This window comes from Sminthopsis crassicaudata, chromosome 3, assembly GCF_048593235.1.
Source record: "Sminthopsis crassicaudata isolate SCR6 chromosome 3, ASM4859323v1, whole genome shotgun sequence".
NCBI classification, from domain to species: Eukaryota; Metazoa; Chordata; class Mammalia; order Dasyuromorphia; family Dasyuridae; genus Sminthopsis; species Sminthopsis crassicaudata.
The window spans coordinates 405180171-405207437 of record NC_133619.1 but is presented as its reverse complement, the minus strand read 5'-3'; positions in this window follow the sequence as shown (position 1 = coordinate 405207437).

Sequence of the window (27267 nt, the reverse complement as noted above, 5' to 3'; positions counted from 1 at the left end):
TTGAATCTCTTTCTCGGCTCTTATTGCCGAGGCTAGAGTTTCTAGTACTATATTGAAAAGTAATGGTGATAGTGGGCAACCTTGTTTCACTCCTGATCTTACAAGGAAGGTTATAGTTTATCGCCATTACATATGATGTTTACTGAAGGTTTTAAATATATGCTCCTTATTATTTTAAGGAATAGTCCATTTATTCCTATACTCTCAAGCGTTTTTAGTAGGAATGGATGTTGGATTTTATCAAATGCTTTTTCTGCATCTATTGAGATGATCATATGGTTTTTATTAATTTGATTATTAATATGGTCAATTATACTAATAGTTTTCCTAATATTAAACCAGCCCTGCATTCCTGGTATAAATCCCACTTGGTCATAGTGTATTATCCTGGGGATGATTTTCTGAAGTCTTTTTGCTAATATCTTATTTAAGATTTTAGCATCAATATTCATTTTGCTTATGCTTATGCTTTTCCCCTTTCCTTCCCTCTTACCCCCCTACCCAGTATTAAACTGGTGAACACCACTTGCTTTTCACAGCCCTCCCTTTTTAGAATCCCTTCCCCACCTTAAAGTTCCTCCCCTTATTTTACCCCTTTTCCTCAAAATTTCTGTATTCCCTTCCCCTCAGCTTACTCCTTCCTTTTCACTTTTCAGTGAAGTGGAAGAAGTTTCACCATAAATCGAATATGTCTATTGATACACACTATGTTCATCTCCCTCCTTTCTTTCTCTCAGATATAATAGGTTACCTTTGCCTCTTCATGAGATGTAGTACCACCACTTTACACTTTTTGGTGATATAATTTCCTTTCCACCTCTAATTTCTAAGACAAATTGTACATATGTTCTTTACATGTTTTTTTGGCAGAAGTATAGTTCTCAAGATTTCTTTTTACCTTTTTAGAAATCTCTTGAGTTCTGTATTTGAAGATCAAACCTTTTATGTAGGTCTGGTTTTTTCATCAAAAATAGATGGAATACATTTATTTTGTTAAATGTCCATCTTCTTCCCTGGAAAACGATGCTCATTCTTGCTGGGTAAGTTATTCTTGGCTCATACCAAGTTCCTTAGCCTTTCGGAATATCATATTCCAGGCCCTGTGTTCTTTTAGTGTGGACACTGCTAGATCCTGGGTTATCCTTATTGTGGATCCTCCATATCTGAATTGCTTTTTTCTAGCAGCTTCCAATATCTTTTTCTTTGTCTGATGGTTCTTGAACTTGGCCACTATATTTCTTGGCATTTTGATTTTAGGGTCCCTTTCAGTAGGTGATCAATGAATTTTTTCAATGTCTATTTTACCTTCTGTTTCCAGAACGTCTGGGCAGTTCTCTTTGATAATTTCCTCAAAAATGGTGTCCAAGCTCTTTTTTTCCTCACATTTTTCAGGGAGTCCGATTATTCTCAAATTGTCTCTCCTGGATCTGTTTACCAGGTCTGTTGTCTTTCTAGTAAGGTACTTGACATTCTTTTAAATTGTTTCATTTCTCTGGTTTTGCTTGACTACCTCTTGGTTTCTCCTTCAGTCATTCATTTCTACTTGTTCCAGTCTAATTTTCAATGATGTATTTTCTTCACTCACTTTTTTATATCTCTTTGTAATTGTCCAATTGAGTTTTTATCTTCTATGGAATTTTTTTTCCATTTTATCCATTTTATTTTTTAGAGAGCTGTTTTCTTTTTCCAGCTCACTAATCCTGTTTTCCTTGGAGTTGTTTACCTTTTCCAGCTCACTAATCTTGTTTCTCAATGATTTGATTTCTTTATCCACTCTGTCTTTGAATGCATGGGATGACTTCTCTAGGCTCTCTTGCCAAGCTTCCCTTTCCTTTTCCCATTTCTCTTCCAGTTCTCTTGTGAGAGCCTTTTTGATTTCCTCTATGAGATTCTTTTGTACTGAGGAGCAGCTCATATCCCTCTTAGGGGATTCATCTGGGGACAGTCTGTTTTTAGTCTCCTCAGCGTTTGAAGTCTGCTCCCTCTCCACACAGAAGCTGTCAATGGTTAGAGCCCTTTTGAATTTTTTGTTCATTTTGTCAGAGTAGGAATCGAAGAAAACAAACTGAGAAGAGAAACAATTAGTCTGTGTTGTGGGGGATGGGGCTGGATGGTATTAATGAGCTTCCTCTACAGACTGGGGGTAGGGCAGCAGAGAGCCACTAACAGAACAGCAATGACTGTACTGAGTCTGTGCTCTGAGGCTCTGAGAATGCACTGAATCAGTCCAGGTGGGGCTTGGGGGTGGCCAGGTTCTGAGAGACGCTGGCTTTCTGGGGTTTTAATCTTCACCTCCGGTGTTTACACCCTCTCTTCTGCTCCTGGCTTGCTGCCAAGACAAAGTATCCACACTGGGGAAAAAATCTTTTCACAGAAACGGCAGAGATTGTACCCCTCCCCCTCCAGTCTGAGCTGTGTGAGCTGCCTGTCTCGCTCTGGCTTGCCTGCCCTCAGTCTGTGCCCAGTCTAATTGACCCTCCCCCGAGCAAACACAGACCTTTTCTGGCAACTTGCAAGGATGTCTTATTTGTGGATTTCTTTCTGGGTCAAGCATTAAGTCTGAGGCTTGTCATGAAGTAAGTTCTGAGAGTAAATGCAGAGCTCAAGCAGCTGTCTGCCTCCACGTCGCCATCTTGGCCAGAAGTCTAAAAAGCACTTCTTAACTACTTTTAATTTGATACCTCTAGAATCTTTCTCTGTTCTGACACTTCTCTTTTACTGCCTCAGTTTCCTTAAACTGTCTTTCTTGCCTCAACTTCTCTGGCTTCAGTCCAAGAAGCCAGGGATATAGAAAGAATAGACTTTCCCTCAAGCTGGCTTTTAGAGAATGGCTAAATTAACCTGAAAATGACATTTTTAAAGGGAACATATCTTTCCATGCAGCACCTTTCACTACTGGATCACATCAAATAAATTAGCAGTCATTTGAAAGCAAAATGTTTGATTATGTTACTTTGGGTCATTGCTTACATTTGTAAATACTTGAATAAATTCCTACCAAGAGCTATGCAACATTGAAGTAATCTGGAATGGATTCTATAGTAATTCTGGAATGAAAGCTTCCTTCTAAAAAGAGCTAAAACAGCTTTAAGGTACCATCTCACACCTATCAGATTGGCTAAAATGAAAGGAAAAGATAATGATAAATGTTGGAGTGGATGTGGGAAAACTGGGACACCAATGCATTGTTGGTGGAGTTGTGAACTGATCCTGTCATTTTTTTTTCTCTTTTATGGGGCAATTGGAGTTAAGTGACTTGCCCAGAGTCACACAGCTAAAACATTTTAAATTTCTGAGCCTGAACATAAACTCAGGACCTCATGACTCTAGGGCCACTGTTCTATGTACTATCTAGCTGCTCCATAATCCAGTTCTAGAGAGCAATTTGGAATTATGTCCAAAGGGCTATAAAACTCTGTATACCCTTTGATCCAGCAAGGCCATTATTAGATATGTAGTCAGAGATCTTAAAAGAGGAAAAGGACCCACATGTGCAAAAAAAGTTTGTAGCACCTTTTTTTTTTTTTTTTTTTTTTTTTTTTGTGATGGCAAAGAATAAGAAAATGAGTGGATGCCCATCAATTGGGAAATGGCTGAATAAATTATGGTATGTGAATGTAATGAAATAATATTGTTCTCCAAGTGTGAAGGTCTGGGCTAGCTCCTCTGAAGGGCTCAGAATAAGTCCTGGCCCCACGTTGGGCGCCAAAATGTGATGGTCCTGTCGTCTCTTCAATTATAATCCTTCTCTGGGAGGAGGTTTCTTTTCTTTGTGAATTTTTTCCTCTGTGTGCAGGTTTCTTGGGAAACTTCTGGAGCTTCCAACCAGCCTCTCCTTCTAGCCTGCTGTCCCAACTCTGTTCCAGACTCAACTACTCTCCAGACCCAATGCTGCCCTCTTTTATCCTCCCAGAGATTGTAGTAAGAACTCAACGGGGCTTGGGGAAATACTTCAACCAATGAACTTGCTCCTCTTAAAGGTGCAAACTTCTTTTAAACATGTAAACTCTCCTCCTCAGAAGTCCAAAGGTGTAAACTCCCCCTAAAGGCCGGAACTAAAGTTGTAAATTCTGAGCTAGAGAATTGCCCAGACAACCTGAGTTCTCACCTTGTAATCCTAACATCTAAGATATGTTGAATAAGCTGATTTCAAAACAGTCTGGAAAGACTTAAATGAAATGATATTGAGTGAAGTAAGCAGAACCATGAAAACACTATTCACAGCAATAGCAAGATTATATGATGATCACCTATGATAGATTCATCCCTTCTCAGCAATTTAATGATCCAAGGCAGCTCCAAAATACTGTATGGAAAATGCCAATCACATCCAGAGAGAGAACTATGGAGACTTACTACATATAGAAGCTTATTGTTTTCACCTTTTTTTTTTCTTTCTCGTGATTTTTGCCCTTTGTTCTGATTTTTCTTCTCCAACATGAGTCATATAGAAATATTTTTGAAGTGAATATGCTCATAAACTTAAAAAAAACTAAATAAAATTTAACAAAAAATTTAAAATAAAGAATATTCTGGACACATGAAAATCATTGCCTACAATTAATAGGCACCAAATGCTTTGGGAAAAGCTTCACACTGGTCATCCAATATAGAATCTAAATTGGCTTAACTTTGAACCATTGGAAGTAGAAGTGATGACTTCTCCTTCCAACCTTTGGTTTCTTCACATGTAAAATGGAAAGATTAGATTTGAAGTTCAAAATCCATGTTGTTAAAATGCCTAGCTTCAGTTTTGAACTAGATTAGTGGTTTGCAAAAAGTAAACTGGGAGTCCTGAAAAGTAGTCCCAAGGATGCCTTGAACTTACCCTCAAGTGGTATGTGATGTGTCAGATGGTACAAGAGAGATTGTATTTTTATTTTCCCAATGATAGTCAAACATTGAACTTTTCTCCTATACAACAACTAGCCTTATCTCCCAACACTCTTCTAATTCTATCTCCTGCTACTAATGCAAAATCCTATCTCCTCCCTTTACATGTATATTAGCATCTCAGGATAATTATACATACCACCTGAAAATCTTTAGCAGCAAGCACTGAAACCTATATACACATACACATGCATATACACACATATACACACAACCCTATTAGCTACAACAAATGTTCCTTGTATAGATGTTATAGGAAATTATAACTAGTGTTATCTCTACCCCAACCCCTTTTTACTTGGAGTAAAAAAAAAATGAATTTCATAGGATAAGCATGATCAGTAATGATCTATATCTCAGACCTCACTACCTTGTCATTCCTATCAAACTCATTCCTTTTCCAATTTCTCCATTTCTACTGAAGATTCTACTATTTTGCTAGTCTCCCAGATTTACAAACTTTGTTATCTTAAGATATTCACACTCCATATTTCCAATCACTTGACAAATCTCTGGTTCCTATATTAGATCATCTTTTTTCATCTGTTTCTTTCTATCAATTCACAATTCTGTTATCTTGGCTCTATCTGTTACCTTAACGCTAGGACCCTAGCTCAGGTCTTCAACAACTCTTTAGCATTTCAAGACTCTCCTAATTAGCTTTAGTATCTTTTCCTTTAGATCTAAGATTCCCCAGGATAAGTGTAACTCTCCAAGGAGTTCTTGGAAATAATTCAGGAAGACCCATTAATTGGGGTGAGATATTTCACTAACTTATAGATTTTTTTTCCCTTTTTAGTAAGACAGCATTTGTTAAGCACTTTTGTTGTGAAAGGCACAGTGCTGGGAGTTGTATCTAGATACACAGAACAATACAGACAAAATTTTGGTTCTTGATGGAGCTTAATGCCTAATATAAGCTTATGTATTACCAAAACATTTGTGTGTGTATATGATATATATGTATACATATATATGATATATATGTAATATATAGATATAAATGTGTAGATGTAGCTATGTATATATACAATTTAACATTTTCTTAAATTATGAATTCTTGAAAAATACCATTATTTTGGAAAAGGGATGCATAGGCTTCAATAGATTTCCAAAGAGATCTAAGATACAAAAAAAGGTTTAAAACTCCTATATCTAATCCATTCTCCACATAGCTGCCAAAGTTATTTTCCTAAAGTTAAAGAATGATTATATCATTTCACTAATTCAATAAAGTCCAGCAGTTTTCTATTGACTCTAGAATTAAATATTAACGTTCACCCATTTTAAATTTATATTTATACAAGTTTTAGAACGTGTACAATTACTAGTATAGTTATACATTTATATAGTTTATGAATAAATTCAAACATAATGGGAATATATGATTTTTTAACTGAGATAAAGTATGCTCAAAAAAAGTTTAGAGACCACTAGACTCTCTGACCTATTCTATTACTGAGTTTGTCAGTTGCTCCTGCAAGTTTCTCCCCTCTCTAAAGTAATGATGCTGAGGTCCATAATCTTGTGGCCAGCAATATCACATCTTATGAACACTTAAGTCAGTTGAGAATAAGATATATTTATTGTTGACACAATCTGGAGAAGTTTCATTTTTTCTGCCTTCTAGCCTGAGAACCAATTGTTCAGAGTAACTACCTCAGACCAACTAAAGATTATATATTCCCTGAAAAATGAGCATAAGACCATAAGATACAGTAACCCAAATAAGACAACTTAATATTAAATCCACTGCCTAATCTTAATGAATCTATTTTAACTAATTTTCTTGACTCAATTTTTTTACTGTTAGTAAATCTTTTTTTTTTTTTTAACTGAATTCTCCATTAACATATAGTGTGTATCCAGAGGATAGGGTGGCATTAACAACTCACTATGTTTAGAGGGAAAAAAAAGATTCAGATTAGGGAAAGGTCTTTGAGTCATTTTACTTCCAAGTATCTATGTTTATAAAAAATAACATTCCCAAGCTTAATGATTTGATTTGAAGATTAAACTTAAATATTATTACTATTTTAAAGTTTAAAAAATAATTTGTATACATTAATTTTTGTAGCCTCATGACAACTCCATTTATTAAGTGCCATTTTTGTTTTTGCTTCAGTCATTTTACTCATGTCAGAATCTTTGAAACTCCATTGTGGGTATTCTTGGTAGAGATACTGAAGCAGTTTGCCATGTTCTTTTCTAGTTAATTTTATAGATGAGGAAACTGAGGCAAACAGGGTTAAGTGATTTGCCTGGAGTCACAAAACTAGTGGCAGATTTGAAGTTGTGTTCCTTACTTCAGGCCCAGTACACTGTTTACTATGCCACTAGGCTGTCTTTATGTACCTTTATCTTATTTCATAGATGAAGAAACTGAAATTTGGACAAATATAGTGACTCTGTTAAAGATCATACAGCTACTAAACCTATGAGTCAGTATTCAAATTCTGGCTTTCTTGAATCTGAGACCATCCATCAGATCATAAGAAAAATATACAGAGAGCACATGTTGACTAATGAAAACTGCAACTAGCTATGTAAAACATTCAGCCAGGATTAAAACTCTGTTTTTTTTTTCTATTCCATTTCTAATACTCTATCCTCTATGCCTTTCTGCCTTTCAACATATAAAGCTAATATAACTTTTTTTTTCACCTTCTGCTCTACTTGGCTTTTTCAAGGAACAATTTCCTAAACAGTGGCTAGAAAAAGGATCATCCAGGAATTGTCCAAAAGGACCTGTGCAATTGGGAAATAAAGCAAAGATCTTTGAAGTTAACTTGTTGGCTCTAGAATTAGCATCAGAATTCATCTTCTGCTTTAAAAAAATAATGGCTAGAGTTCAGAGGAGAGTCCTTAAGATTGTTAAAGAGTGGGAAAATTAGATTTAGAAGGCAAAGCCAGGATTATTCAGCTTGGAGAGAAGAGTGAGGAGTTGTTTAATAATAGCTTTTAAGCTATGTAAAGAACTCTTACAGCTGGTCCCCATATCCAGTGATGACAGAATAAGGAAATGAGTTTAAACTACACAAGAAATTTAGCTTTTGAAAGAAAAACAATGTCCTGATATTAAGTTGCCAAATAAGGTGCAGGGAGACCATTGATAACTAAACCGTTACTCCACAAAGATCACTGTTTTGGCCACTGTAGAAGAAGGAAACAGAAACTGATCCATACCTTCAAGACATCAATTTTATAAAAGGGAAATGTTATAATAATAATTTATATTAACATAAATCTTTAAAGTTTACAAAGCATTTTATTTGCATTATATCGTGTGATCTTTGCAATAAAGAGATGCTATTATTATCTCAATTTCACAGAAGATAAAAGTGAAACTCAGAGAGGTTACTAAACCCAAGATTACACAGCACATAACTATGATAGGCTTAGAATCCTAGTTTTTCTGAATACAAGTTCAACACTTACTCATTATTAAATGACAAAAACAAAAGTATAATCATATTAGTACTGAGAAGAGCAATGCACAACTTCTCTGAGGAGATCCTAGCAGGGCAGATGTGATATCAAGTAAGCAGGAAAGAATTCAAAGTTAAGGGAGCCAACATTTTTAGAAAGAGAAAAGTAAATCAGCTTTGTGAAGAGGAGAGAGGAAGATGTTCCAGTTTGGCAAGATGCCATAGATGAAGAGGTAAGCCTTGCTTAGCCAGCTAGAGTGAAGGATTCCACCAGGAGATTTATGGGAGAAAGAACTTTGGGGTAGGAATGGAAGATCTTCCACAGTTCTTCCACTTACTAGTTTTGTAACCTAATTCATAGCAACTTCTCTCTCCCTCATTTTTATTATCAGGAAAATGATGGGAGTTGTATTAAAGAGAAACTTCACATTAAAGAAAATCTGGGGAAGTGATTAAGTCCCTTCAATTGCTTTCATGGAAGACTATCCTGGAAAACAAGAATTTCCAACCATTTTTTGCAGTCTGATATAGCCTATGGACCCTTTCTCATAATTCTTTAAAAGCACAAAATAAAATAGAGATTTACAAAGGATCTTTCAAGTTTTAAATCCAATTATCCCCATGAACAGTATTCATTTAGAAGGGTAATTAGGTAAGGAATGGATATTTGGAGAAAGATTTTGAAGCACAGGCTAAGAATCACAGATTTTAAAGTTAGAAAAACACTGAGTTTCTCCCATTAAAAATTACTCAGTTTCTCCCATTCATTTGACAAATATGTAAATTGAAATCGTCAAAGAGAAAAAGATTTGTCCAATGTGACATAGGTAACTGGTAAAAGAGCTGGGATTGGAATCCAGGCCTTTTGAGTCTAGATCCAGAATGTTTTCCCATTATATCATATTGTCTCCTTCACAATAAATCTAGATCAAGAATTCAAAACAATATGGTGTAGTGAAAACAGCTCTGGTTTTGGATCCAGAAGTCTTGAACTTGGGTCACAACAAACATGTGTAATCTCAGCCTAGTGACATTAGTTTCTTGGGATTTCTTCTGTAAAATGAGGCAGAGTTGCAATAGATGGGTTTTATTTCTAAATCTATGAGTTAGCTTGATAAAAGAGATAAAAATTAGAAGCCACTCCAAATTTCTAACTGGGTTATATTGTAGAATTTTTGATTTGTAGAATGAGATGAGACTCAGATGCAGATAAGAACCTAGCTTTAAAGCAAAGATTCTTACCTGACACACAGGACTCCTCAATGGTCCACAATTAGATTTCAGTGGATTTATGAATTTACATTGGTAACAAATTAAATCTTTCTTTTACTACAATTGATTTCCATTGCTATTCTATGTATTTTCTTTCATGCATTTAAAAACACTAGTTTGAGAAAGGGTCTGTTGTCTTTACTAGACTGCCAAAGGATGAGATAGAGGGGAATCAACTGATAACTACAATTTCAGTTTTTCCCATTATAGAACAAGAGATATAAGAAAAACTTATAATTCACAGTTCATTAATGTTGATTCTGTAATACTATGTCTGTTTCCAGTCCTGTTCCCACATCCTCTCATTCAGAAAAATTCTTAAGGATCCCAGGCTTCCTTCAGTGGCAATCCATTAGAAAAGTCCAGTGGGGGAAATTAGATCCTGAGTACTCTAGCTTAAAAGCTCTCAAGTGTTTCTCCCTCTCTCTGAGTCAAATGAATGAATGAAAACTTTTACTTTGCTTATAATTCTCCTTTGACATATCTGGCTTGAAGTTTCCCTGTCTCTTCCTTCATTCCTTCATTCTGGTTCTATCACCATCCTTACACCATTTTGTTACCTTGCTTGTATAGCTCAGACCTCATCAGTTGCCAAACACCAAAAAAATCTGACCAGTCATCTGAGTTGGAACCATAATATTTATCATTCTGAGCATCTCAATTAATATCCTAAAAATTTTTAGTTTCAAATTATATAAAGCAAATTTTTGACAAGTTTACTAATATGTATCAATTCTCTGGTAGTAACAAGAGTAAAAGGATATGGACTTGAATTTATTCTGCCAGCTCCCAGCTGAGTGTCCTTTAGCAAATAATTTCACCTCTCTGATCTGTGTGCTTCTTTATCCATACAATGTTGGGTTTGGACTTATTAGTTAACTAATAGTCTAGTTGCCTAGTGAAGCCCTAGATAACCTCTATTCCTTTCAATTTTAAATCTATTTTCCTAGGATAAAAGATACAACTAGGTAGCATGGTGGATAGTGTTGGGCTTGGAGTCAGGAAGACCTATCTTCCTCAATTCAAATGTGGCCTCAGATATAACTATCTGTGAGACCCTGAACAACTTTAACTTTATTTGCCTCCATTTCCTTATCTGTCAAATAAGGTGGAAAAGAAAACAACTCCAGTGTCTTTGTCAAAAAAAAAAAAAACAAACAAATAGAGTCTTCAAGAATTGAATGCCAGTGAAATGAATGAACAATAACAATCACATTGGCTGTAAGAAACCATTTAATAGAAAGTTGTATAAGTTTATATTATTCTTCTAGATCAGGAAAATTGACTAGGGAAGAAATATAATCTTATTTTCACTAAACCTATAATCATTATTTATTATTTTAAAACATTTTTATGAGAAGGGATCTACAGATTTCACTTGATAACCAAATGGGTCCATGGCATATAACTCTTGGTCTACAAAGATGATAGAGAAATAGAACAGATAGACAGACTGGAAGTACTATGCTAAAAATTGTGGATACATATAAGAGCAAACAAAATAGTCTCTGCCTTCAAGCAAGTAACTATTTTAATGGAGAATCAGAGGGTATTTTCTCTTGACCTATCAACCTATCCTAGCAAAGTACCATTCTAATAGGATATTTTTAGCTGCTCCAATTCTGCCAAGTCTAATGTGCCTTCACTATTGAAAGTCCTGCAGAGCTCAAGCCCAATAAAAAACAATTCATTTCATGTGTACCAAAGATAATAAACTTATATGGGAAGTACAGAGGGCCATGGTGTTTACCAGTTTGTCCACAAATGACAAGGCTTAAGATTGCTAAAAGAAAGGTTGCTTGCTGACTTCCTCTTTTGCAGTTAGGAAATATGACTGCTTCTTGATCTAATGGCGGAAAAAAAAAAAAAAAGCCACACTTCTCCACCCATAAATGATTATTCACACATGTAATTGCCCCACATTCCATAAAGGAGATGAAATTGATTAATAAATCATTAAGTCCTATGAATTTGTATTTTTTTCCTTCTCCCTCCTACCACCCACACTGTAATGGAAAAGTAGTCTTTTGACTATTATTTTAAAAGACACATTGAATGTTTTGATAGATTTTAAATATCTATCTCTAAGTTAGAGATGCCGTAGCAATGACAATTGCTTTTGGCAATTTGGTAAGGCCTAGAGGCTCCTCCTTGGATTATTCATGTAAATTCATAAAGTAAGAAATTAGATACTGAGTAATTATTAAACTCTCATTCTGTGCCAGTCTCTGAACCAAACATCAGGAATATGAATATAAGAAAATCAGCTTCCTCCCCTCACAGGGTTTGAATTCAAACCAACAGGGAAGAAAAAATATAAGTGGGGTGATTCAGGGAACAGATGAAGATATAGAGGATATAGAAAACACCTGGGGAATGAGGTGAGCTGTAATTACAAATCAAAGCAACCATAATTGAAATATATTTATCAATATGATACTTTTAAATTCATGGATATCTTTGTTTCTCACAGAGAAAGAGAATGCTTAATTAAATATGAGTAGAAATTATATTTTAAAGGGTTATAAAATTTGATATTTTAATTAATTCTCCCCTTGCCTTTTCATAAATTTGCATCTTCTTGTCATTTTGGATTAGAAACTCATTTTTGTATGTTTTGTTTGTTGTTGTTGTTGTTGTTAGATGAATTGGACTTTAAATCAGAAATAGCAGCTTATGTTTGAAACTTGCATTTCTAAAGGTCCACCAAAATGGTAAGTGACAGGTGGGAAAAGTCTCTCATATTCTTCCTTCAAATCCTGCAATAACACTTGAGGCAGAGTGTCTGTGAGTAGAGACCAAGAGAATCTCTTCAGTTCCTCCAACTTGACCTGTTTCTAGTTCTTCTCCACCTCCCTCTAATCAGCTTGTCTGCATTGCACTACTTGTCATCAACTTCACACTGCACAGATGTTTCTCCCACGCTATTTCATGGTTACCTTTCAAGTGCTCCTTAGAGCAGATGTTCTCTGCTTCTTCCTTCCCCCACCCCCTGCATTGAAAGGAGATTGCCCATTTCTGTCCTTTTGATCAAAAGAGGGAATAGGGAAAACAATAACACAACTTTGCTCCATCATGAATTTCTCTTGATGTTGATGAGAATTTGGAGAAGCTCTTTTCCTTTTGTCTTTGATATTTTCATGGAGTTTTCTCTGTCAATTTCGATTTTTATTAACCCATACACTCCACCTTTGGTTATCTATGTGCTACTACTTAATACTTTTATTTCAAAATCCTGTAACATTACAGATTTATCATTATCAAGATTTGTCTTCTCACAGACAAGACTGAGAGAATACCAAAACTTTCCACTCTCCTGGATATCCCATTGGGAAGGGAAAAATAAAACAACAACAGGTAGTTGTTCTTAATTCTTGGGACAGTTTCCTCTACCAGAAGATGTATTATTCATAGCACGTTTATGAAATAAAATTAAACAAAACAAAAACCCAATGTGCACTTAATCCTTTCATGACCACATCAAGGGAAACATTTGCAATGATTTTAGAGGTCTTTTGTAAAGTAATTAACATTCTCACAGAAATTCCCCAAAACTTTAAAAAAGAGTAATTAAAAGACCCATGAATTTCCATTTTAAAAGAGAAGATGTTTTGTTTTCCCCTTTAGTTCTTATGAATAATCCTTCATTAATAGCCTTTCCACAGCATGGAATGAAGGTAACTATGACTTCTATGGCTAAATCAGTAGAGAACAAGTCCTTACTAGTCTTATCAAATTTGAGAGCATTCAAGAACAAATTCAATTATAAGCTTTGTATCGGTCCTTTGAGGACCAATTAGTCCAGATAGGAATGGAATTATCAATAGAGAATTGATTAATATATCACAAATTGTGAAAAAGCAAATATAATAACTCATAAGATGATCCCCTAATACACAGATTTTGTGAATGGAAAAAGAATGCACCCCCAATGAAATCATAGCTATTTTGATGTATGAATGTTGAGAATAATGTATGAGCCAAAGATCAAAGATGTTCACTGATATATGGCAATGAGCTACAGAAGTAGAATGTTATACATGTGGTCAGATATGGTCATTTTGTATGTTTTCCTTCACTTTGTTACAAGGATGGGACAAATGTAGGACATAATCCTACTAGAATCTGACTATAGTTTAAAAAATCAATAAAACCTAAAAATAAAGAATAGTTCTATATAAACAAAGTCTTTTTTGTTTGTTTGTTAAAAAAAAAACCTGAAAATAAATCCCTCCTGAATAGTTCTAAACCATATCGAAATTATAAAGTGGATCTTTACTTTCATTCTAACAGAAATGGTTCTAGAAGTCCCTCCCCTCCCCCCAGAAAAATTACTTTTTATTATACTATTTAGTTTTAGCAGTATTGAAGACCTATTATAATATAAGGAGTTGTTGAGGTAGTAGTTTTTTACAAAAGAGAATAAAAGCCTCCAGCACAACCATTAGGACCTCTAGAGAGCAGTTATGGATATGGGAAGAGTCTCAAGGACTGACACAATATGAAAAGGTTCACTATTTTGCTGGCCAGAGGAGGACTCATCCCAGTGAAATTGTAGATTATTCAAAATATCAAAGTTTACTTTGCAGAAATGTTACTTTGTCTTTGACCCTGCTTTGTGCCCTTGCTAGATATTCTATTATTACAAGTTTCTCAAGACTATTTTATTAATCTATGCAAAGCTCATTTAATGAGTTGGGAGAAAAAAGAATTAAATAGATTTAAATTAATTAAACTAATTTAAATTAATTAAACTAATTTAAATTAAATAAAATTAATTTGAAAGATTCTTACTCTTGTTCACAACTTCCAAAATAAAAAAAAACAAAAAGAGTTCAAAGAAAAAAAATTAACAGGAAAAAATGATAGAGAAGAAGGAATCATTACCAATTATATTCCAGATGCAGTGCTAAGTGCTTTACAAATATTAGGTCATCTGATGTTCACAACTACCTTGAGAGGTAGATCCTATTGTTATCCCCATTTTGCAGTTGAGGAAGCTGATGTAGGCAGATATTAAGTGACATGAACCAGATTTTTACAATTAATAAATCTCTGAGGTCATATTTTAAGTTATATCTCACTAATTGTGTCACAGAGCTCCCTTGATTTTTATGGTTTCTTTGTCTTTAGGATTTTGTTTGATTTTCACCTTTTGAAAGAAGTCCAAATAACTATTCTGCTCTCAGTTTACATTCCACTTAAGACAGAAAGATATAATGTTGTGCCAAGATATAGAGATGAGTTGGGAAATATTAATTTTTAATCAAAGAATTTATTTAGTCAACTTGACCATATGGAATTAGCATCCAAAGCATGTGGTCGTGAACAAAAGGACATAGGACTTTTTATAGGGTTTGACAGAAACATGGCCTACTTCCTGACATTTTTGCAATTGTTTGTTAAGGGGGTCCATCAAAGACAAGGGCAGGGAGACTGAAGTCTCGCATTAGATTTCCGTTGCTATTTTTATGCAGGAGGGTTCTAACAGAGTAGGAGACAAAGTTCTTTTTAAAATCTAGTTTCACAAATCTAGTTATTCTGGAGGGTTGGGGCTATGGTTTTAACAATAAATAGATACATACATAAATACATACACATAGATGGACAAATACATAGGTGGATAAAATTAGAGTAATTTATGGCCCTGTTTTCTGCTATTTCTCCACTTTTTTAATTGGGCATGTTTGCTTTTGTACTTTTCACCCAATGAAAATTATGATGTATATTGCTGCTGAAAAAAAATTAAAACATAAAACTAGTGGATTTTTTTCATTTTCCCCCATCTTCTATTTTAAGCAATTAAGAAGATGACTCCTCTCCATGTAATCACAACATTGTCTTTTACTTTTTTATATCTCCATTACTTAGCACAGTGTCTAGTGTACAATGGGTACTTAATTAATGTTTATTTATTGATTGATTCCTTAGGAGGTCAACATAGAAAGACTGGGAGGAAGAACATTTCAAGCAGAATTAGAAGGTAATAAGTCCCAAGGTGTACACAATTGTTCTTTGCTACTTTATAAGTTACATGGAGAATAATACATGATAGTGGGAACCACTTTAAAACTTATGTGATATGAGATAAAGTAGTATAAAATTATACTACTTAGGATTCAAAAACCAAGCAAGGAATTTGAACTCAAGGCAATAAAAAAACTTTTTAATTCCTTTTAACAAAGGAACAATATGAACAAATCTATCTATCTATCTATCTATCTATATATATATATATATATATAAGAAAATCACTAGCATGAAGCAATACTGAACACCCCACAGAGAAAAATAATTTATGATCTTTTTGGTAACTGATTCTAAGTTTCAAGTATTCTTATAGAAAATTTTCTGTTATAGTACTTAATTTCCTCATATTAAAGATTATTCATTTATTCTTATCATAAATGGAGCATATATTTCCCCCAAATCAAAGGTTTTCTTCATATATTTAAGGGCATAGTAACTCATCTTTTAGCTTTTTTATTCTCTCAGCTGATTAATCCCAGTTATAATTGTTTTTTTTTTTTTTACTTATTTGCCAATATTTTAATCATCTCTGCAATTCATCTCTGAAATTTTTCACATTTCTTACTAGACTTTGATATGGTGAAAATCTCATTTTATCTGTATGAACCCATTATCATAATTGTAATTTTATTTTTATTTAGTTGTTTTTGTTAGAATGAAACATTGGATCATACAAAAGAGTGATGTTAAACATTAATTCTAAAATTATTCATGTATATTCCACTTGTTCTCCTTTACATGTCTGACATAATATTTTCAGCTGCATGATTTTTAATTCCCAATTGATCTATACAATGTTTATTGTTTATTAAATGTTTTTCTAGGAACTTTTTACTCTCAACAGAGGAGGAAGATAAGTAAAATAATAATGAGGAGCAACTTTATTCTTAGATATATGTATTTAACCTTTTTAATCTGTGACATTCCTTTATATCAAAGAGGAACTTCCTGAATTGAAACCCAGTCTGTACAAACCCAAAGCTTTCAAAAGTTTCAAATTACAGCCTAAACAAAATATTTCAGAAAACTATACAAGAATACTGCCCAAAATTTAATCAGAGATTAGCTCCTAATTTAACTCAGTCTAAAATTTATCAAGTTCTAGAGCAGGAATTCTTAAACTGACATCCATGAATAAAAATATTGCACAATTATATTCCAATATACTTCATTTTCTTTATAACTCTCTATATTTTGTTTTATATATTTGAAGACATTATTTTGAGAAGGGGTCCATAAGGTTTACCAGAAGCCAAAGAGATACATGTTGTAAAAAAAGGTTAAAAACATCTTTAAAACCTTTATGTCAAAAAAAGTCTTATGGTTTGCTAAGAGAAAGCATTTTACATATTTTAGAATCAGCTCAAATCAACCAGGGCTATGCATTATTACAAAAAAGAAAGCAAAAGATGTAATAGTAAATGCAAAAAAAGAAAGAAAGAAAAAATATTGGGGAAACAACTTGCACTAAGGAATTAATTATCCTTGGAAGGTGAGCAAGGTCTTACATGGGAGAGGAAATGGACTTTTAACAACAACACCACAGCAAAATTTGAGGATGTTTTTTGTAAAACAACATTGTCTTACTTAACAATTGTAACCTTCAATGGATTTCATATCTATAAAGTTGGTAGCCACTAGGGTTGGGGAAGGCAGTGGATAGTATGCCAGGGCTGGAGTCAGCAAGACTTTTCTTTCTGAATTTGTCTGTTCTCAGATGCTTAATGGCTGTGATCCTAAAAACGTCACTTAATCTTGCTTGCCTCAATTTCTTTTTTTTTTTTTTTTTATATAATTATAACATTTTTTGACAGTACATATGCATGGGTAATTTTTTACAACATTATCCCTTGCACTTACTTCTATTCAGATTTTTTCCCTTCCTCCCCCTGATGGCAAGCAGTCTTATATTTGTTAAATATATTACAGTATAATTTAGATACAATATATGTGTGTAGAACCGAATTTTTTGTTGCACAGGAAGAATTGGATTCAGAAGGTAAAAATAACAGTTTACATTCATTTCCCAGTGTTCCTTTTCTGGATGTAGCTGGTTCTGTCCATCATTAATCAATTGGAATTGGATTCGTTCTTCTCTATGTTGAAGAAATCCACTTCCATCAGCATACATCCTCGTACAGTATCATTGTTGAAGTGTATAATGATCTTCTGGTTCTGCTCGTTTCACTCAGCATCAGTTGATGTAAGTCTCTCCAAGCCTCTCTGTATTTCTCCTGTTGGTCATTTCTTATAGAACAATAATATTCCATAACATTCATATACCATAGTTTACCCAACCATTCTCCAATTGATGGACATCCATTCATCTTCCAGCTTCTAGCCACTATGAAAAGGGCTGCCACAAACATTTTGGCACATACAGGACCCTTTCCCTTCTCTAGTAGTTCCTTGGGGTATAAGCCCAGTAGTAGTATGGCTGGGTCAAAGGGTATGCACATTTTGATAACTTTTTGTTGCCTCAATTTCTTAATCTGAACTGAAGAAGGAAGTGGCAAATCATTACCTTTGTCAGAAAAATCCCAAATGGAGTCACAAATAGTTAGACTTGACTAAAAAAATGACTTAATAGCACAAAAGAAGCAGAGAAGCCAGTAGGAAAAGATGAGGAAAAAAAGCATCCAGGCATCAGGATCATCAAGAAAACATGCCCAGAGTGAAGGAATGTTTGTGGAATGTTTATTGAACAATCAGGGTAGTTTGTGGAACAACAAAGAGTTCAACATCACTAGATCAAAGAATACAGGAACAGAAAGTAAGATTTAAGAAGACTGGAAAAGAAAGACAGAGCTACATTATGAAGGTCTCTTTGAACAATGAGGATTTTATCTGATCCTGAAAGTGACAAGGAGCCATTAGAGCTCAAGTAGAGGATTGAAATGATTAGACTTGCACTTTAGGAAAATCATTTTGGTGGCTAAATGGAGAATGAATTGGAGTTGGGAGTGATGAGATAGGCAGACCTCCCATCAGTCTATTTAAACAGTTCATGTCTGAGGTGGTAGGGGCCTGTCAGAGAGGTGACCATGTCATGGGAAAGAACAGGGCAAATTGGAGTAACGCTGCAAGAAATGACAATAATAGACCTTGGCAACAGGTTTAATATGGAAAATGAGAGAAATTAAGACTCAATGATGACAGCAAGCTTGAAGATAGGGAACATAATGATGACCTCGATAATAATAGAGAAGTTAGGAGGGGCAGGGATTGAGGAGAAAATGAATTCAGTTTTAGACATGTTAAATTTAAAATGTTTACTGGACATCAAATTCAGGATGTCTATTAAAGGCAGTTAAAGATACAATATTGATTAGGGCAGGATAGGTAGATTTGAGAGTCAAATAGCATAAAACTAGTAATTAAATCTATGGGAGCTACTGAGATTACCAAGAGAAGTAATATAGAGCAGGGCTTCATAAATTTTTTTTCCACTCATAACCCCCTTTTTGCTTGAGAAAATTTTACATGACCCTATATCAAATCTGAACCATTGTGTTTCTGGCACCATTCATGTTTGTGCAGTGTACAATGCATATGTTGTGTGTTCAGAATCAAGGCTGCAGTGAAATCACATGGGCAAGTGCTGCCAGAAACACCTCAGATTCATTATACATTTGATTTTGAATTTTCTAGTCATTGTGTTCAGAAACATTTTACTGTTGCCCATTTTTTTTAATCCCCACATTCAGTTATGCAACCCTATATGGACTTTAATACATTTTAGAATTTAAGAAGCTTTAATATAGAGAAAGAAGAGGAGAGAGCCCAGGACACAAGATTGATGATAATTAGAGGGTACCTACGGTTGGAGGTTATGTTCTGGATGAGGATCTAGCAAAGGGAGTAGACTGAAACAGGAGGAAAATGAAAAAAGAGAAATGCCCTAAAAGCCAAGAGAGAAAAGTGTGAAGGAGAAGAGAATTATTTCAAGGACTTCAGAGAAGTTAAAAAAAGGCCATTAGATTTGGCAATTAAGAGATCATCATTAACTTTGGAGAGTGCAGTTTCAGTAGAACATGAGATCAGAAGCCATATTGTAAGGGACTAAGAAGAGAGTGAGAAGACAGAAAGTGAAGGTATTTATTATAAATGGCCTTTTTGAGGAGTTTAGCCATGTTAAAAAAAAAAAAAACCAACAACAACAACAGAGATATAGGATAATAGTTAACAGATTGGAATGAGCAAGTTTTGTGTTTTTGGGTTTTTTTTTTAAATGAGAGAGACATGAATATGTTTGTAAACAGTAGGGAGAAAACTAACAGACCCAAAGAGATTAAAGATAAATGATAAATTGAGGAGGAAAGATGAGACATGAGAGAATGGGATTAAAAAGTGAAACTACCTCTTACTGTGAGACATGGATGAAAGACATAGTTGTAGAAGATGAATGATATGAAATGACTAAGAGGGGAGAAGTGAGAAAAAAAAAGTGCAGATGGAGAGGGGGAGGAAAGTTTGAAGGGAGTTAAAAAGGTTTGGAAGAGCGCTGTGAAGAATGGAATAGTGAGTAAATTAAGGAAGTATAGAAAGATTGCCTAGCAGCAATGCTGGCTAAGTAAAGTTCACATAATCTAGATTTGTAGTGGGCTTAATCAAAACAGTTGTGTGATTTTCTCTGGCTTTAATTCAACAGAACATGTGTAAAAGAGTAGGAATGATCCATGGCTGAAGCTATGCTGAGCATGACCTGCAATATTAGGGGGCTGGAGCTGAAAAGAAGAGCATAATGAAGTACAGGATCGATTTACCAAGGGGTCAAAATGAGGAAAAGAAAAGAGATTGACTAGTACTAAAGTGATAATCTGAAAGACAACTGAGGTACCAAAGAATTAAAGGTTAAGGTATGAATGAAGAATAAAGTTTGGTAAGGAAAAGTAAAGGTAGAAGCACAAAACCAATAGATTGGTGGCTAAGTAGGGAGTTTTCAGAATTCTTTAATGTTTTCAGAATTCAGAATATGACCATATTTGTGTATGACTGGTATGAAGTAGAAGAATAGGTCATAGGAAGTTAATACGTTAAAAAAAAGTGAATGATTAGGATATTTGATGAAGAGAAAATGTATATATTGAAGTCCCAAGTATGACCCTTAGGAGTTGAAAAAAAAAAAAAGAAAGAAAGAAAGAAAAACTGTAAATCAAGCACTCTATCTATAAGGGGAGTAATATGGAAGTCTGTAAAAAACAATTATCAGAATTTTGAACGGGAAATAGATATAAAATGCATGAACCTCAAAGGAGTAAAAGTTACTAATAAAACACTGAAAAAAATGAAATATTTAATATGGCCAAAAGCATTTTTTTTCCTAAAATGAAGAATCTACATTATTTATAATGAAGGTAGATAGAGAATCTGAAAGTGGCACTGGGGAATAAAAAGTATTCCAACTCCTCAATCTTGACCAATAAGGGGAATGAATGAAGAAACAGCAAGTACTAGAAAGCATCACCAATGAGACTATCATTGGGGATGGAAATTTGCAGGAAGAGCCAAATTTCAGTGATAGCTAAAAGATAGAAAGAGTAGGAGAGAAGATTTAAGATGAAGGAAAGTTTGTTTCTATAACTCCTTTACAAAAAACAGAAATCTCTTTTATAGATTGCAATGCAACAAAAATTTTAGCAAGCAAAGTTTCATTCATATTTATGAATCACTGCATCACCAACAATCAATAAAAATTTATCAAATGCTTACTATATGTCAAGTTTTGTGCTGATTACTAGGGATACAAATCACTAGGGATAATAACTAAGAAGAGGTTAGGTTATGATGAGCTTTGTATACCAAAAAATTAGAAACTAAAAACAATATCTTAATGATGAGTCAAGTAAATCAGATCAAATATAGGTACTTAAATTAAGAGAATAATAAATGAGGCATTAAATATATAAGGTGCAGTTAAAACAATTCTCAAAGAAAAATATAATCAATTGCATTAACAAACAAAAAACTAAAAAGATTCACAGCAACTGAGGAATGGCTGAATAATATATGATATATTAATGTAGAATGATGGGTGAAGAATGACGAGAACTCGGAGAACAATTTGCACAATAACAACATTGTGGTCAATACAATAACTTTCCATAATAATTCTAGAGGATGGACGACACAATGTATTTTTTACTTCCTGATAGATTTAGGAAGTAGGATGGAATGTGTTTTTTTTTTTATTTAGGGCATATTTTTATAAGAAATTTGTTTTTCTTTTAGATTCTGAGCAATTAGTTTCTAAGATAAAGAGAAAATATATTTTTAAAAAAGAGAGGTGGAGTAAAAATGTGTAACATTGTAGGCACTCTTAGATGAGGCAGTCTTGTTTGTTTTACTTGTTTTATTTTATTGTAATATATTACAAAGTAAGAATAATTTGTAAATGTCTGCATTGTAAAAATAAAACTCAATAATAAAACAAACAAGATGTCATGAACTCCACATGCAGTTTTTTGTAATAGAAACCCTACAAATGAATATTTCACCAATAAGCACAAAAATGGAAATGTTGAAACTTAAAATGATAAAATAAAATTTACTAGATTATAAATAAAACAAAAACATTTTTGAAAAAATAAACAAACTAGATAATCCAATAACTAATATGATCAAAGAAATAGAAAAATAAATATAAAATGAAAATTAGAAAGGGCTTATAATTAATGAGCAGAAATGAACACAATTATCAGAAACTTCCTTATACTATACTAGTTTATGCCAACTTAATCTAAAGCTTAAACAAATAGTTGTTTTTAAAATATGATTAAAAACTAACAAAGGAAAGAGAGAATCCAAACAAACAATTCACATCAAGAGAAACTAAGCAAGTCATAAATATATATATAAAAAAAAAATATATATATATATATATATATATATATATATATATATATATATATACCAAAGAGAAATAACAAAAATAACTACTATAGTACCAGCACCATTGGTTCACATAAATTTACAAGTTAATCACAAAGTACATTTGAAGTGAAATTAAAAATTTCCTTTCTAAAATCCTACAATACAAATTTGGCCCTAGAACTAGAAACTAGAATGATATGAATTATAGAAAGTATTATTAATAAAATTAAGTTTTAATAGAGAGAATATAAACAATTATTATGACTGAGATGAATGAATAATTGGAAGATAGAAAATTTAAGAAAAAATAATATTTATAATAAAACAGGAAAAGAAAAAATGAAATGCTTGATATGGTCATTTTTTCTAAACTCAAGATTATTATGCATTATTTATAATACAAAAATAATTAGACAAAGGGTGAAGAAAAGATATCTTTTGTCTCTATAATTATCTATCATAACGTGAAAATGTTAATTATCATAATAATATGGGGGAAATATAAAGGAATAAATATAGGAAAATACAAGGCAAAAAAGTCTTGATTTGTATATTTAAGGTTTACTTACAGAACCCACAAAAAATTTTCTGAACAATAGTAAATTAGCAGTATACAACATAAATCCTCAAAATTATCAATATTTCTATACATTTCTAACAAAGAATGATACATATAATGACTACAAAATATAAAAAAGAGACATTACAGACTTCTGGTAGCCAAAATGGTGTGATAAGCTGTGAATGGCTATAGCTCTTCCATGTTCACTTCCATACAACTATAAAATAGAAACACAAGAGAGTGGAATGGTGGAATAAGTAAGGAGACAAAGTGAAAAAAAATGTTACTCCAAAAAATTTGGAGGATCATCAAGGATCAATCTCACTTAGATGAGAGAAACTACAATCCAGGACAGGAAACTTCCTAATGAGCCATCAGCAAGCCTGGCCTCATCAAACCAGCAAGAAATCCTGAATCCCATGGTGGTGGAGCTGAGAAATGCCAATTCCTGAATCCCATGGTGGTGGAGCTGAGAAATGCCAATTCCTGAATCCCATGGTGGTGGAGCTGAGAAATGCCAATACCAGGACCCACTCATATCCCTTGACATTGAGGAGCAAGTGTATAACCTCAGACAATCTTGCATCATTTAGCAGTTAGACCAGAGTCTGGACCAAATTAAGATTATAGCACATCCCCATCAGACCACCACTTGCATCAACAGAATCCCAGGTAGGCAGGGATCCTCCAGATGTCAGATCATTACATGTTTCAATATAGCCCTGAGGAAAGACAAAACTATCTCACCAGGGCTCACCACATACCAGTCACCCCCATTAAGAGTTCAGTTCAGTACCAGATAAGCTGCCACAATCTCACAGCCTTCAGCAGCACCAGCCACTACCCACCTCACACCTCAGCATAACACCAGACATAATGTTCTCTATAGGCCTCAGGGAAACATCAGTGCAGCACTAGGTAAACAGTCAGGGCTTGCAGCTACTGGCCCAAGAAGGTGAAGATAGTATTCCTTTGACCTTGAGGACAGAACTCAAATTTAAAAGAAAGGACAAAAGTGAAAAGAAAGAAGGGAATGATGAGTAAACAATACCACCAACAGATCTAGGAGAGGCAACATCAGAATCATTGGATTATAGGAAAGGCATAATCAAAAGGAGGACTTGGATAACCTCTTTCAAGAAAATTTCAAGGAAAACTGTCCTGATGTCCTGGTACTAAAAGGCAAAATAGACATCAAAAGAATATATAGATCACCTGAAGAAAGAGCTCACTAAAAAAAACTCCAAATAACATCACAACCAAATTTCAGAATTAACAGCTCAAGAAAAAATTATTACAAGTGACTAGGAAGAAATAATTCAAATATCAGAGTCACAATCAAGATTACACAGATCTTGATAGCTACAACCATAAGCAGAACAAGATTTTTTGGAGGGCAAAGGAGCTAAAACTACAACTTAGAATCCTTTCTAAAACAAAATTAAGCATAATACAACAAGGGAAAAAGAGTATTTCAACAAGATATAAATATTTCAAGCTTATATAAGATGACTAGAACTAAACCAAAAGTTTTACCTTCAATATCAAGAACCGAGAGAAATATAAATAAACAAAAAGAGAAAAATAAGGGATTTAACAGAGCTAAACTGTTTACATCCATTCATGAAGACGGTACCTGTAATTCTTAAAAATTGTATCACGAATAGTAGAGCTAGAAGGAATATACATAGGCAGAAGTCATGGGTATAAGTTGAACTTGAGGGAATGACACTAAAAAAATTAATAGATGAGAAAGAGGAGCACAATAAGTACTGAAGAAAGGAAGAGGTGGAATGGTGTAAGTTATTTCACATGAAGAGACATGAAGGACCTGCTATAGTGGAGGGAGAGATGGAAGGGTGGGTGAAGAATCTCTACTGGTTTACTTATTAAGGATTATGCCTAAGTGTGAAGGAGCAGGTCAGTTCTTCAGAAAGCCCTCACAGCAATGAATTATAACATACTTGAAGGAATTGCAAGACAGCCTTTATTGATGCAGATGTTGCTTGTGAATTGGGAATGAAATAAATTGGAGGCAAGAGGGAAGAAGAGAGAAGTCAAAGAATGCAACTGCATCTCATTTCCTTGTATTGTTATCTTCCTCTCACATGAAGGGATCTATTCTGCTGGTCAGAATTAGATCCCCAGCAGCCACTAGCAGGTTGCCCCCGTAACAAATAGCACCCAATGTGGGGCAAAAGCATAAGAAGCAAAGTTCTTGAAAGCTGTTCATGAGTAAGATCCTCCCAGGAAAGTACCTTCAGTAATCTGTGGGGAAAGAAAGGAAGAAGAGACCCAGTAAATATTTTTCAGTAGAAGTAATTAACATATCAATATATCAAAGAGCCAAGCCATAAAACTGATGAGAGACTTATGAAAAATACCTGTTCTGACTATAATCCTCTTCTCCATTTGTCAGAAAGTTTGCCTCAATGGCATGTTGCAAGATTCAACACCTGCTATAGCATCTCATCCTGCAACCAGGAATAGGACAGAAAAGACTTTAATTGTGCTATTTGCATTTTTCAGTAAGTGGATTCAGATAACAGCTTCTTTACAATATTGGACAAACTTACTGACCATGCTGTTTGGGGAAAAATAATTGTGTTTCCATAAAACAAAAAATGGAGAATTGTTCAGGACCATGCCTAAATGTGAAGGGGCAGACTAATACTCTGAAAGCCCCTACAGCTGTGAATCATAAAACACTTGAAGGAATTGCAACTCAGCCTTTACTGGCAATAATGTTGCTTGGGAATTGGGAATGAAATAAATTTGAGGCAAGAAGGGAGAGGAGAGAGGTCAGAGAATGCAATTGCTTATTAGTCTCCTTGTATTGTTATCATCCTCTCACGGGAAGGCTCCCGTAAAACTTATTCTCATTAGAACTGGATCAAAGAGGGAATAATAATCACAGTTGAATGTAAAAATCTATCTTACCTGACAGTAAAATGGAAGGCAATGAGTATTGGGTGGTTAGGAACTGACAAAAGGGGAGGTAAATCAGGAAAGGTAGCAGACAGAAGTAAAACACTGCTGAGGAGGGAAAGAGTGAAAGGAGAAGGAGGACAAAGGGAATAATAGTATGGAGATAAAAAAGTGGGTAGTGATCATAACTCTGAATGTGAATAGAATGAACTCTCTCATAAAATAGAATCAGATAGCAGAATGGATCAAAAAACCATAATCCTACCAAGTGTTGTTTATAAGAAACACACCTGAAGCAAAGAGACACACACACACAAAGTAAGGGTAAGGGGTTGGAAGAGAATCTATTATGCTTCAGCTTTTTTTTTTAAAGTAAGGATAGCTATTCTGATCTCAGACAAAGTAAAAGCAAAAATAGACCTAATTAAAAGAGAGAAGGAAGGAAGCTGCATCTTGCAAAAAGGTACCTTAGACAACAAAGCAATATCAATACTAAAAAAAATGCACAAAATGGTATAGCACCCAAATTCTTAAAGAAGTAAAATGAGTTAGAGGGAAAAAATAAGACAGCATACTAATGGGGAACTTCAATTGTTCCCTCTCAGAACTTGATAAATCTAAACAACATATAAACAGAAGGAAACTAAAAATTTAAATAGAATATTAGATACCATAAGCAAACTAGAAGAACAAGGTCTACCTTGTACCTTTCAGATTTATGGGAAGAGGGAAAATTCATGTCCAAACAAGAGATAGAAAGTATTATGATAGACAAAATTTAAAAATTGATTATATTAAATTAAAAAGCTTTTGCACAAACAAAACCAATGCAACCAAGATAAGAAGGAAAGCAGAAATTTGAAAAACAATCTTTACTGCAAGTGTCTCTGATAAAGGCCTCATTACTCAAAAATATAGAAAATTGAATCAAATTTATAATAATATAAGTTATTCCCCAATTGATAAATAGTCAAAAGATATGAACAGGCAGTTTTCAGATGAAGAAATTAAGTTATCTATAGGCATATGAAGAACTGCTTTAAATCATTTTTGATTAGAGAAATGCAAATTAAAACAACTCTGAGATAATACTTTACATTTATAAGATTGGCCAATATGACATAAAGGAAAGTGTTGGAGAGGATGTGGGAAAATTGGAACACAAATGTAGTGTTAGGTAGAGTCATGAACTGATCTAACCATTCTGGAGAACAATTTGAAACTATGCACAAGGAATAAACAAACTGTTTGACTCAGCCATATTACTACTAGGTCTACAAT